The 15,372-nt window shown below is 33.6% G+C and overlaps 1 protein-coding gene across 1 annotated transcript in view; it reads left to right on the top strand.

Annotated features, from left to right (window-relative positions):
- Nucleotides 1–15,372, top strand: part of Acss3 (acyl-CoA synthetase short chain family member 3) — a 166,165-nt gene that overhangs the window by 99,206 nt on the left and 51,587 nt on the right. The window lies entirely within an intron of this gene.

Genomic DNA, 15,372 nt, shown 5'->3' with positions numbered 1-15,372 from the left:
TTTTGAATTTGTTCCTTAGTCTAGTGCATTTCAATTTCTTTTCCTTCACGTCAATATAGAAAAAAGAGATTTCAACAAAAACAACTTAGAATGTATACAGTCCATATCCCTTGAGACAATTCCAGGGTTTAGGAAAAAAAAATGTGATTTTAGTTCCTTCCACTGTGTCTTTATTAACACCCTAACTATGAGTGTAAAGTTGCATTAGCCAAGGTCTCACGTTTGTTTCCTCTAGTTTTCCTGTTTGTATTTGGGTTTCTAGATCTTATCCTCCACACAATACTGAATGGTCCCTAAATCATTACTCTTTAAATGTATACATGGAGACATGAGTATGAGATCGTTTTTTGTTTTTTTTTTGCAAAATGGCAAGAAATTTCCCCTGATTATGGCATCTCTCTCTAGGTACCTAAGTTATTCATCATTTTTTATGCATCTATTTTTTTGTTCTAATTACTTGTATATGGCAGTAGAATGCATTCTGACATATCATACATAAGTGGAGTATAATTTCTCATTCTTCTGATTGTACATGATGTAGAATCACACTGATTGTGTAGTCATATATGCACATAGGGTAATAATGTCCAGTTCATTCCACTGACCTTCTTAACTCTATACCCTCTTTCCTTCTTTCACTCCAAAGTACCTCTATTCTCCTTAGCCCCCCACTTTCATTATTGTGAATTAGCATCTGCATATTGGAGAAAACATTCAGCCTTTGGTTTCTGGGGATTGGCTTATTTGGCTTAGCATGATATTCTCCAGCTCCATCCATTTACCAGAAAATGCCATAATTTCATTCTAAAACTACTCTTAAGATTTCATCTCACTCTAGTCTGAATAGCAATTATCAAGAATACAAGCAACAATAAGTGTTGGCGAGGATGTGGGGAAAAAGGTACACTCATACATTGCTGGTGGGACTGCAAAATTGTAGCGACCATTATGAAAAGGAGTATGGAGATTCCTCAGAAAAGTTGGAATGGAACCACCATTTGACCCAGCTTCCCCCCCTTCATGGTTTAGATCCAAAGGATTTAAAATCAGCATACTACAGTGATGCTGCCACATCAAGGTTTATAGCCGCTCAATCCATAATAACTGAACTATGGAACCAATCTAGATGCCCTTCAAAAGATGAGTGGATAAAAAATGTGAGATAGATATATATATATATATATATATATATATTCACACACAATAGAATATTACTTATACATCTGTTTTTCATAGATACTTTAAAATATTTAACATATTTGGATTTTTTAATCCACAAACACCCTCAACCTATTCAAATTGCTATTATTAGTAAATGAAAACACTTACTGATCACCTACAATATGCCAGATAAAATTTGTTGTCTCATTTGATCATAGTAGTATATTTTGCCTTTCATGTTTTTGGTCTATTCAAATAATGCCACCACTGAACTACTTCAGTAAATTCTTACTTGTTAAGAAACAGTAGGGATCTCGAACATCTACTTTATTTTGAAAACAAGGAAACTGAGGGCCAATAAAATGAAGTTGGATTAGAGACTGAATAATAGAAAAGAAGAGCTCATCTTCTCATAAAGCTATACTTTTAGTATTGAGTTTATTTTAAAGGTATTTCATACTTACTGAGTCAACATTCACTAATTGTGGACTCTTGATTTTCAGTTTACGTCTTTCTTCTCTTATCCAGAATTCCAGAGGATGAAGTTTTCTTTTCAAATATGTTACATATCTCATTAAAATATTGTGTTTAAATAAATCTGGACATTTGCCAGACATTTTGGTTCCCAAAACAAGTTTATGAGTATAACCTGAAATAGGGAGCTAAACTGAGTTGTTTACTTGTTTTAGCATAATATCATAGGTGACTAGAATTTGGAAAACTAGCTCAAAGTCGTTAACTATCACTGTCTTATTTCACTGATGAGAAAACTGTCACATAGAGGTCACATAACATTCCTGGGATTACAAAATGATCCCAGGCAAAATTGGGCCTAGGCAGTACCATGTTGTATATATTCTCATCCTGGAGTTAGATTCATTCATGTCAGATCTATGGTTTAGTAGCCTTGGTACCTCAAGAAAATTACATAATCACTCTATTCTGCAGGGATTTATTTTTTAAAATTTTATATGTAATTCCTATATTTTAGTTGTCAATGGACTTTTGTTTTGTTTATTTATTTATATGTGGTATTAAAAATCGAACCCAGTGCCTCATACATGCCAGGCAAGTGCTCTGAGCCATAACTCCAGTCCACTCTGAAGGGATTTTGTTGACACTCTTTGGAACATAAGGTTAATAATAGCTCAAGGGCCTAATGAAAATCAAAGGGGGCATGGTCCAGGCGCTTGAAACAGTTCTTAACAAAGACTAAGTCTTAATTAGTATTATTATCTTCTGTTTTCCAATTCACCACTGCTTTTCATTACATCACAGTGATTTATTTTCCTATGTTCTTCTAGTTCAATTTTAATTAAGTTAGAAAAAATCCAACGCTGGGATTTTCATTTGAGATTTCACGGCAACTTAACTTTGATGCTTCCCTTCTTTTCCAATTACCTACTGATGGGAGATAATATGAAAGAGAAAAAGAAGAACATCAGAGATGAGCTTAAAAGGTGAGGTAAACATTTCTGGGACTAGGAAAGGAATAGGTGTGCAAAGCGGTGAGTTGGCTGAAGGCAGAGGCTTGTTTTGAGTCCAAGCAGGCATTGTCAGAACCATAGGGATTCAGCATCCCCAATCTGAGTACAGGAAAAGAGCCTGCTCAAGCCAGGTATGTGGCGCATGCCTGTAATTCCAGCTAAAACAGGAGGATCACAAGCTCAAAGCCAGCTTCAGAAACTCATTAATGATAATGATGATGATGATGATGATGATGATGATAATAATAATAATAATAATAATAATGGCTGTGGATGTGGCTTAGTGGTTAAGCATGCCTGGGTTCAATCCCTGGTACCCAAAACAAACAAATGAAAAGAGACTGCTAAGTGCTTGAAGATAGTCTGACTGTTACTCCCCATGCTTGAAGGAGGCTAGAAAGACATGTGGTTAGTTGTTTTCTGGGACTTTGGTCTAGGGGATCTGAATGAGACAAGGAACATCCCAGGAACTGAAGATTGAACAGAACCATCCACCTGTTATCCCAGAGCAGATCTGTGATATTCATAGATCACTGTGGATTAAGAATTTTGGATTACCATTTTACCACAGGACATCTGGGGAGCAGTTATATAGTGCATGGACCTATTGGAAAGAAAGGATGAACATGGGAGAGAGTCTGAATGATAAAAATAAAACAAAGAAATTTTGTTTTTCAAAAATAGTCTGAAAAATAAAATTCCAAAACATATAAAGAAATCTAAATCTAACAAAGTCAACAGTTAGAACATGGGTTGATTTCAGGGGAAATGTTTATAGTATTGTCAATTCAAATTTGATAGTATCGTCAATTCAAATTTGAAGCATGTTAAGGATGATCAAGGTCACAAATAATAACTTTCCCACAAAATAGTAAAAATAAAATAGTTATAAAAACAAAATAAAATGCAATTGATGGTATAAGCTAAGTAATACAATAAACATAAGGATACAACCAAAGAATCTAATAAAAACTAGATGATACGGAGGAAATTTTCCAGAATGTGACATACAGAGAGGAAGTAAAAAACCCAAAAGAAGAATAAGAAGTGAAAAATGTTTCTAATAGGAATTTCAGAGGAAAAGAATGGCAGGATTGTTAAAATTAATAATAATAACAATAATAATAATAATAATAATAATAATTTTAAAAAGATACTCAGAGAGCCATTGAGAGTGTTAACAGAATTGAAGAAGGACATGGATTACAGATAGAAAGTGCTCTCCAAGCAAGTTAAAGAAAAGCAAATTCACTTTGGCATGTCATTTTAAATTTCAGAACACCAACTAAAGCTATAGAGAAAATCTAATAAACTACCAGAGAGACTTGACAGATCACCAAAGAGGAATTTCAAACTGATGCCAATAGATAGGGTAAGAGACAATGGTTTAAGATCTTTAGAGTATTTAGGGAGAATAATTCTCAAGCAAAAAATTCTGTTATTAAAAATTGAGGGAAAAATATATGGAAAAATTTAAGAAAACTTAAAATTCAAAGAATTTCATAAAAAAAATTACATGGAAGAGAACAGAGTAGGGTACAAAAACAAGCCATGGTAAATAAAAGAGAATGTGTTGATGATTTTATGTGATAATTTTCTATGTAATTATGATGGGAAGTTATGTTTAATTATGAGGCAAAAGTAATATGATAAATAATAGTAACAAAATTGCAGGGAGGACTTTATTGGAAGGTAGTGTGATAGTCCTTGCTATGTACAGAGGGAGAGTATAGACAACTATTAGACTTGGGTGGATGTGGACTGGAAGTTATGCTCTATCAGAGGCGGAGGTTTATTATACAATTCTTTTTCTTAAGACACTGGTGGAGCAGAAATCTGCAAGTAGCAGTTGGAATAAAGGTTTATACTGCTATATAAACTAACTTATGGAAGAAGTGGCTTAACAGATGAGTATAAGAATAGACTTTAAAATAAATGTTGCTGGGACATCTGGTAATGTATAGAGGAAAAAAAATAGTTTCCTGCCATATCATACACAAAAATAAATTTCAGCTGGATAAAAGACACTAAAACCATAAAACAAAGAATATTTTCAGTAGAAATAATAGATGGATATTTTAATATTTCTCTCACAGGGAGTAATTAAGCATAAATTAGAAATCATTAAGAAAAATATTGATGAAGTTTGACTATGCTAAAATGAATAATTGTCTACCAAAAAATAAATTAAACTGAAAAACAAATTATACGCTGAGAAAATATATTTCTAACATATATAACCATGAAGGAATTAGGACACAAAATATATAAAGACTGTCACAAGTCACTAAGAAAATAGACAATGTAATAGACAAATGGCAAGTGACAGTTCACGGAGAAGGATACTAGAATAGTATAAAACATCAAGAAATCTCCATTCTGACTAATACAGAAGAAAATGTAAATGTAAATGAAATATCATTTTATTCCCATGATAAAGGCAAAAAGTAAAATACCTACCAATAACACAAACTAGAAAGGATATGAAGCTTCAGGATTGTTCTTACACTGCTATTTGAGGGAGTAAATTGGAAATACCTAGTAATATTGAGCCTCTGTACCAACCTACATTAATATGAAGGAGTTAAAATGACAAAAAACTTTTGTGTGAGAAATATTCTAGAAGTTTCTAAAGTTTTATTTGAAAACTAAGTTAAAAACAGCGGCTGGGGCTCAGTGGTAGAGTGCTTGCCTCGCATATGCAAGACCCTGGGTTCGGTCCTCAGCACCACATAAGAAAGTGAAATAAATATTGTGTCCAGCTACAACTAAAAAATAAATATTAAAAAAACCCTTAGGCAATTGCTTTAGTGTCTAGTCAAAGGAGTAAAGCCTCAAATTAATGAATAAATACAGCACATTTTAACCAAAATAACTAATGTAGAGCAGTAGAGAGAAGCAAAGCATCAGAACTCTTGCAGAGTTCAAAAGCCTAGTGTGGCTACAAAGAGAAGGAAAATGAAGGCTTTACTTCTGCTATTCCATTCCCCAAGTCGGGATTAGATCTCTCCCTGTAGCGAATACATAAGCAAGAGGACCCCCTAGCCTCCATCACCACCATCGACACTCATACAAATCACTATTAGAGACTCCCACATAGTTCTTATAGCCTCTGATCCCAGCTGAGGAAAATTTCTAGAGTCCTCCCTCTGAGATATCCCCCAGAGAAGGAGCCACACTCTACCCCTGCCCACCACTGAACTCCTCCTATGGCCTCTGTTACTATTGCTCTGTACCATTTTGGAAATGGAGAATGAACTCATTCTAGGCAGAAAAGCCACAGAGCCACACCTGCCTAAATCTGAACTAGGCTCCTGAAGTCTGAGTACTGAGACACTGCCTTTCTGGAGAGGAGTCATCACACTGCTGTTCCTTACCACCTGTTCCTCTACCATCCCAGGGTCCAGAATCCACACTGCATGGGTCTTCATTCCCCAGAGTTTGAGCACCCAATGTAACTAGTAGGTTAAAAAGTCCTGAATTGCAGCTATGCACTGTTCCCAGGTCTCTGCATCTAGAGGACCTCTTTTTTTCTGAAGCCACATATGGCAGTATACTGTGTTCTACTTTCCAGGGTCAGAGCCACAGCTGTGTCACAGTCACTTGGCATGAGCTGCTGAGATCTCCCTCACACCAGCTTAGTGGGAGAACAGTATTCAGTTTGCAAGAAGGTGAGCCTGCCACTCAAGTTACAGGTACTGCAGTAGTTTTGTCAGATCCTGAATCCAACCCTTTTAAGTACCAGTGCCTTGGATCCTAGTACGGCTATGAATGGCCATAAAGCATGTCAGAACCAACAAAGAAATAGAAATTTATGAACTACCTAAAAATGAATTCAAACAATGATCTTAAGAAAACTCAGCAAAAATATAGGAGAATTCAGACACAATTTGATGACATCAAGAAAATGATTCATGCCAGGTGTGGTGGCACATGCCTGTAATCCCAGTGGCTCAGGAGGCTGAAGCAGGAAGATCATGAGTTCAAAGATAGCCTCAGCAAAAGTGAGGTGCTAAGCAACTCAGTGAGATCCTGTCTCTAAATAAAATACAAAATAGGGGTGGGGATGTGGCTTAGTGGCTGATACCCCTGAGTTCAATCCCTGGTACCAAAAAAAAAAAAAAAAAAGACTCATGATTTGTGAAATTCAATGATGAGGTAGATCTCATAAAAAAAAGCCTCAGTTCATAAAGCTGAAGAATTCAATTAATTAAATAGAAAATACAATTAAGACCTTCAACAGCAGACAAATAAGAAGAGAGTGCATAGGAACTTGAAGATAGTCCTATTGAAAAGACTCAGAAGGAAAATAAGAATGGATTTTGGACAGCATTAAGCAAACAAATATTCACATCATGGGATTTGAAAAGGATAAGGGACAGAGAAAGACAATGTTTAATTTAGTGAACAAGTTGCTGAAAAATTCTCAAGTCTTGACATAGGAACATTAAAATCCATGAAGCTCAAAATTTCCCAAATACATCAGTTTAATTATGTATTTTGCAATTCCATAATCTTTAAATAGTTATCATTTTAATTGGCACATAAAGTTGTATATATTTATGGTGTACAACATAATGTTTTGGAATAGATGTATATTGTGAAATGACTAAATCTAGCTATTTAACATATTTTACCTCACATGGTTGTCATGTTTTTTCATGGTAAGAACATTTTAAATCTATTATTTTAGCATTATCAAGAACATAATATAATACTACTGTCATCATATTGTACAACAGATTTCTTGAGCTTATTCTTCCTATTTAATTGAAATTTTGTATCCTTTGACCAATATCTTTACAATTTGACCTCCCCCAACCACCCTAGCCCCTGTCACCATCTACTTTTTTTGGGGGGGTGGGGTTCTAGGAATTAAACTCAGGGGCACTTGACCACTGAGTCATATGCCCAGCCCTATTTTGTATTTTATTAGAGACAGGGTCTCACTGAGTTGCTTAGGGCCTCGCTAAATTGCTGAGGCTGGCTTTGAACTCATGATCCTCTTGCCTCCCCCTCCCGTGCCACTGGGATTACAGGCATGCACCACTGCGCCTCACACACCATCTACTTTCTACAAAGAGATAAACAGTTGAATGACATGGGTTGTTTCCAAAATCAGTACCTGGTCTTTTTGGTATATATACATACATATTTTATATGTGTATACACACACACACACACACACACACACACAAACATATCACTAAGATTTAATGACTGTATTACAAAGTATGTCAGTTTTCCAAAGTTGTTCCACTAAATTACGTACTGATTTGCAGTGTAAAATAATTTTAGTTTCCAAATCTTCTCCAAACATGATATTGTCAGTATTAAAATTTGGCCATTCTGATCATCATGTGGCAGTATCTTATTATCATTCAATTTGCATGCCAGAATTTTAATGAGATGAAATCTCAGTATTGTCTGATTTGAATGTCAGAATTTTAATGAGATTAATTATTTTTTTCATATTTTATTGGACATTTGAAGATCCTCTTCTACGGAGGAGTGTTTATCCATGTCTTTGACAGTTTTTACTTTCCCTTTATTGCTAATTTGTAGGCATTTTTTTGTTTCAGAGCCAAGTTCTTTACTGACTGTATTACAATCTTGTCTAACTTGTGGTTTGAATTTCCCTTTCACCGTCTTCACAGTGAAGTTTGATATATATAAAAAGTGTCCATTTCATCAATATTTTCATTAATACTAGTGCTTTCATGCCCTATTTAAAACATTTCACCCACTCAAAGGTCAGAACTTTCTATGTCATTTCCTAGAAATCTTATTGGTTCACCCCTCATACAGAGAAATATAATCTATATGGAATTGATTTCTGTGTACAATGTAAAGTAAGGGGTGAGATTCTTTTTTTTTCATTATGTTATCCAGGTATTTGATTTCTGTTTATTTAAATGGTGATCTCGATAGTACCCACTTGTTCTTGTTTGTTTCTTGACTATTCTTTTTGTTGTGTTTCTCTCACATTGTCATTGTAGCTGTTGATTTATAACAGATCTTGCTATGTAGTAGTAATATCAAGATTGTTTTCCATATTTGTTTTGAATATTCTTTGGTTTTATTTTTTAATATTTATTTATTTATTGTGGTGCTGGCACTCAAGTACAGGGCCTTGCATATACCAGGCAAGCACTCTATTATACTCTCTGTTCTCAGCTCATTTTTATTTCTATACAGATTGTAGAATTAGCCTCTAAGTTGGGGGTGGGGTGGGGATTTTGCTTGGGATCAGGTTTCATTTAATGATGGATACAGTGAAAATTTACATATTCAAACGTATACCAATTCTTGATTATAGTGTATCTCTTGATTTATTTAGGACTTTAATTTCTTACATTAATGATTTTTGGCTTGCTCTGGGACTGTCTTGCATGCATTGTATTGTTTTATCCTCGTATATGGACATTTACCTGTATATGTATGGTGACCTGCCTTTCGTTAGTGTTGCTTGAGTTACTTATTAATTTCATAGTTTTCATGTATGTTTGTATTATACACAGAATAAGTTTTCTCCTTATAAAAATTGCTATCTCCTTTATTTATTTTTCTTACTGTATTGATGTGTACCTTTTGTATACTCTTGATTAAGTGGTGTTGAAGTGCACTTTTATCTCATGCAGTTTATCAGGGAGAAAGCATTCAACATAACTATGTAAAACAGTTTTAGTGTTTTTTATTACTAACATAGTTTTATTGTATATTAACTCTATCAGGTTAATTGGCAGAGTTCTTCCCCTTACTAGTATTGAAGATTTTATCAAGTGTTTTTTCTTCAACTATTGAGGACTATGTGATTTCTCCCCATCATTATTCTGCTATTTGTTAATGTGGTGAATTATAATGATTGATTTTTTCAAGTATCAAACCATCCTTACATTGGGAAAAGCACAACTTTGTTGGTATTTTATTCTTTTTAAAACATAGCGAATTCAATTTGCTGTAATTTTATGAATCTTTTTTAAAAAACTATACTTCTAAAATTTTAAGTTAGGATAAAATATAGTGAAAGTACAGTATCCCTATATACTTCCTACACCCACCCCTCCAAAAAAAAAAAAAAAAAAAACATGCACACTCCTTTACTTTTAACCTGTCCCATTTGATTGGCACCTTCTATACAATTGATGGACCTACATTGGTGCAACATTATAATCCTAAATCCATGGTTTATTTAGGTTTATTCTAGGTATTATATATATTCTATGGATTTGAACAAATATATAATGATATATTTACCTTCTTCTGTGCTACACCTATTTTCCTTTCCTTTTTCCTAATGTTGGGAAAATGTTAAGATTGTACTCATAATCAACATTTACTTCTAGTTTTCCTTTTATATACCATCATTGGTTGTGGTTTCATGGTTATGTTAGCCTTATAAAATGAGTTTGGAAGTCTTTTTTTACCCTAACCTTATGTGGAAGAATGCATGAAAGTGATTTTGAAATCTATGTTGGACAAACAGAATACCTGACATTTTGTGGGTTTTGTTTTGTTTTCTGTTTCATTTTTCTCTTGTGTCTTTGATCCTAAGGTCTTGTCTCCCAATATGTCATTGTTGTAAAAAAAAAAAAAAACATAAATAAGCTATGTTTGGACTCTGGATGTTGTTATAACCCCACAGAGCAATACCTGTTTGGGACAGTAGCTACCATCAGGGCAGATCACTTCTATCTGATTAGAGGCTTATTTGATTCAAAGTTAGACTTCGGTATTCCAGAGGGCTGGTTTCTTTCCAGGTTTCCATTACTGTTAGGGAGTACATCTTCAGGTCTTTCAGCTGAACACCTAGATGTTTTACAATATTTTTTTCCATTTTGGTTTTTAACCTATAATTTTCTTTTATCAATAAACTATTTTGGCTGGAAGTTCTGTTAATTTTCTGAGCCTCTGGCCACACAGTTTTTGTTTAGTTTCTCCTTTGTTTTTGTTTTTTTAACTAATTTGCCAATTGATAAATGTCCCATCACAGGAATCAGCAAGTGAATGTCGGCTTCCTTTTCTATATTGCTTTCTCCTTGAGATTTTAATGACTCAGGTGCCCATTGTCCCTTTTATTCTCTGATACCTTCAAAAGGTGCTGTTTAAAAATACTTTCTCCAGTCTATCTGGCTATCTTTGAGAGAGATTGTTGGATGAAGTGCTAGTTGGCTATTGATGGGGAAAATACATGTGTAATATTACCACAGATGTCTTTATATTTCAAAAGTGGATTTGAGTGAGAAGCAAGTACAAGACTCTAGAATGATGGAAAGATGGAGATAACTGCAGAAATTTAGTTGACAAAAAATAATGATGATCTGTCATGTGAATTAGAAGTTGATGAGGCATCACTGGAATGATCTATTTTTATTCAACATCTATTGGCACAAGTGAAAAATAAATTTACTTGTTTGGTAATTGATGGACCTTGAAAGAAATATTCATTTTAGTCCATTTCCTTCTGATCCTATTTTATTACCTGAACATTCTTCACCAGATTTGTTTTCAGCTTTTTATCTATTTCCATGTGACTTATTTTCTACTTTGTACTAAAACTAATTCGACTATCTATCCATTTTTTTTCCTATTTGCCTTTCCCTTACTTTTCAACCCCATATGAGTCTTGAAATGAGCTAAATTTAATATAAACTTGGGGAAAGGTGCCTAAGTTTTATGCTCTTTAATTTCTTCCTTTTTGCTTTTTTAAAATTTAATTTTCTATTCTGGGTATTACATATTATCATTTTTTAAAATATTTTAATACTTTAGATTTAGAAGCAGATTTTCCTGCCAATGTATTAATATCATCAGATTATTATCTACAATTTTATTAATTAGTCAATAATAATCTAAAATAACACTTGCCCATAAAACTGAAGACTACAGGAAGATGGGCATTTGCTATATGTGATTATTGAACTCTTAAAATGGAGTTATTGTCACTGAGAAACTGGTATTTTAAATTTTCTCAAATTTTAACTAAAGTTGAAATAGCCATGTGTAGATAGTAGCTACCACATGGCACAGTGCAGATTTAGAACACATGTAATTAACTCAGGTAAATTTATCCTCCAGAGAACCCAAATTACTGTATAAAAAATAGCTGATTTAACTTTTTGAAAATATATCTTTAAAACAATATACAATTTTTAATCTTTCTTTTTAAAATTTATTTCTTTTAATTACATATATATGACAGCAGAATGCATTTTGATTCATTGTATACAATTGCAGCACAACTTTTCATTTCTCTGATTATATATGACATATCATTGCACCATATGTGCACTCATACATGTACCTCAGGTAATAATATTCATCACATTCCACCATCTATCCTCCCCCCATAGGCTCTCCCCATCTCTCCCTCCCCTTTGCCCAATCAAAGTACCTCCATTTTTCCCATGCCCTCCCCCATTATGGATCAGCATCCACTTATCAGATAGAACATTCATCCTTCAGTTTTGGGGTATTGGCTTATTTTGTTTAGTATGATATTCTCCAATTCCATCCATTTACATGCAAATGCCATAATTTTATTCTCTTTTAATGCTGAATAATATTGCATTTTGTATGTATACCACAGTTTCTTTATCTGTTCATCTATTGAAGGACATCTAGTTTGCTTCCACAATTTAGCTATTGTGAATTGAGCTGCTATAAATATTGATGTGGCTGCATCACTGTAGAATGCTGATTTTAAATCCTTTGAGTATAGACCAAGGAGTGGGATAGCTGGGTCAAATGGTGGTTCCATTCCAAGTTTTCCAAGTTCCATTCCTTGGAGATTCTAAGGAATCTCCATAATGCTTTCCACATAGGTGACACCAATCTGCAGTCCCACCAGCAATACATGATTGTGCCGTACATCCTTGACAACACTCATTGTTGTTTGCATTCTTGATAAATGTCATTCTGACTGGAGTGAGATGAAATCTTAGAGTAGTTTTGATTTGCATTTCTTCAATTACTAGAAGTCTTGAACATTTTTTCATATATTTGTTATCAATTGTACATTTTCTTCTGAGAAGTGTCTGTTCCACTCTTTAGCCCATTTATTGATTGGGTTGTTTGGGGGTTTTGTTGGTGGTGTTAAGTCTTTTGAGTTCTTTATATATCCTGGAGACTAGCGCTATATCTGACATGCATATGGCAAAAATTTGTTCCAAAATGTGAGCTCTCTCTTCACTTCCATGATTGTTTCTTTTGCTGAGAAGAACCTTTTTAGTTTGAATCCATCCCATTTATTAATTCTTGATTTTCTTTCTTGCACTTTAGGAATCTTGTTAAGGAAATCGAGGCCTAATCCAACGTGATGAAGATTTGGGCCTATTTTTTCCTCTATTAGACTCAAGGTCTCTGGTCTAATTCCCAGGTCCTTGATCCATTTCAAATTGAATTTTGTGCATAGTGAGAGATAAGAGTTTAGTTTCTTTTTGCTGCATATGGATTTCCAGTTCTCCTAGCACCATTTATTGAAGAGGCTACCTTTGTTTTCCCAATGTATGTTTTGGCTCCTTTGTCTATTATGAGATAACTGTATTTATGTGGGTTTGTCTCTGTGCCTTCTATTCTGTACCATTGGTCTATATGTCAGTTTTGGTGCCAATACTAAGCCGTTTTTTTTTTTTACTTTAACTTTCCAGTATAGATTAAGGTTTGGTATTGTGATGCCTCCTGCTTCACTCTTCTTGCTAAGGATTGTTTTCGCTGTTTTGGGTCTCTTATTTTTCCAAAAGAATTTAATGATTGCTTTTTCTACTTCTATAAGGTATAACATTGGGATTTTAATTGGAATTGCATTGAATCTGTATAATACTTTGGGTAGTATGGCCATTTTGACAATATTAATATTGCCTATTCAAAAGCAAGGGAGACCTTTCCATCTTCTAAGGTCTTATTCAATTTATTTCTTTAGTGTTCTGTAGTTTTCGTTGTAGAGATCTTTCACCTCTTTTGTTAAATTGATTCCCAGTTGTTTTTTTTTTTTTTTTTTTTTTTTGAGACTTTTGTGAATGGGGCAGTTTTTCTAATTTCTCTTTCAGAGGATTCATCACTGATGTATAGAAACACATTTGATTTATGGGTATTGATTTTCTATCCTGCTACTTTGCTGAATTCATTTATTAATTCTAGAAGTTTTCTTGTGGAGTTTTTTGGATCATCTAAGTATAGAATCATGTTGTTGGCAAACAATAATAATTTGAGTTCTTCTTTTCCTCTTTGTATTCCTTTAATTTCTTTCATCTAATTGCTGTGGCTAGAGTTTCAAGGACTATGTTGAATAGAAGTGGTGAAAGAGTACATCCCTGTCTTGTTCCAGTTTTTAGAGGGAATGCTTCTAATTTTTCTCCAGTTAGAATGGCCTTGGATTTAGCATAGATAGCTTTTATAGTGTTGAGGTATATTCCTACTATCTCTAGTTTTTCTAGTGTTTTGAACATGAAAGTGTCTTGTATTTTGTCAAATGCTTTCTCTGCATCAATTGATATAATCATAAGATTCTTATCTTAAATCTATTTATGTGATGTATTACATTTATTGATTTCCATAATTTGAACCAACCTTGCATCCCTGGGATGAACCCCACTTGATCATGTACACTATTTTTTAAAAATTGTTTTTTACACGATTTGCGATTTGCCAGAATTTTATTTAGAATTTTTGTATCAGGGATATTGGTCTGAAATTTTCTTTCCCTGATGTGTCTCTGTCTGGTTTTGGTATCAGGATGATACTAGCTTTGTAGAATGAGTTTGGAAGGGTTCCTTCATTTTCTATTTCAAGGAATAATTTAAGGATTATTGGTATTAATTCTTCTTTTTAGGTCTTGTAGAAATCAGCTGTGAATCCACCTGGTCCTAGGCTTTTCTTGGTTGATAAATTTTTGATGGCAGCTCCTATTTCCTTGCTTGAAATTGATCTGTTTAAATTGTGTATGTCTTCTTGACTCAGTTTGGGTTGATCATATGCCTCTAGAAATGTTTTCAAGGTTTTATATTTTAGTGGAGTATAAATTTTTAAAATAGTTTCTAATTGTCTTCTGTATTTCAATGGTGTCTGACATGATATTTCCCTTTTCATCACAAATTCTAGTAATTTGAGTTTTCTCCCTCCTTCTTTTTCGTTAGGGCGGCTAAGGGTTTGTCAATTTTATTTATTTTTTTTCAAAGAACCAGCTTTTTGTTTTGTTAATTTTTAAAATTGTTTCTTTTGTGTAAAATACATTGATATCCACCCTCCTTTTAATTATCTCCTGTATTCTACTATTTTGGGTGTTGGTTTGTTCTTCTTTATCTAGGGCTTTGATATGTAATGTCAGATCATTTATTTGTTGACTTTTTCTTCTTTTAATGAGTAAGCTTAATGCAATGAACTTTCCTCTTAGTATTGCTTTCATTGTTTCCCAGAGATTTTAATAAGTTGTTTCAGAGTTCTCATTTACCTCTAGGAATTTTTCTTATCTCTTCCCTAAAGTCTTCTGTTATCCATGTTTCATTCAATAGCATATGGTTTAGTCTCCAGGTATTGCAGTAGCTTCCCTTTTTAATTTTATCAATGATTTCTAATTTCATTCCATTACAGTGTGATACAATGCAAGGTAGCATCTCTCTCTCTCTCTCTCTCTCTCTCTCTCTCTCTCTTCATATATATATATATATATATATATATATATATATATATATATTATATTATATATATACTCTCTCTCTCTATTTAT

The sequence above is a fragment of the Urocitellus parryii genome, chromosome 5 (genome assembly GCF_045843805.1).
Source record: "Urocitellus parryii isolate mUroPar1 chromosome 5, mUroPar1.hap1, whole genome shotgun sequence".
In the NCBI taxonomy this organism is placed as follows: Eukaryota; Metazoa; Chordata; class Mammalia; order Rodentia; family Sciuridae; genus Urocitellus; species Urocitellus parryii.
The sequence above is the reverse complement of the archived record's forward strand: the minus strand, read 5'-3'. Positions and strand labels throughout refer to the sequence as shown.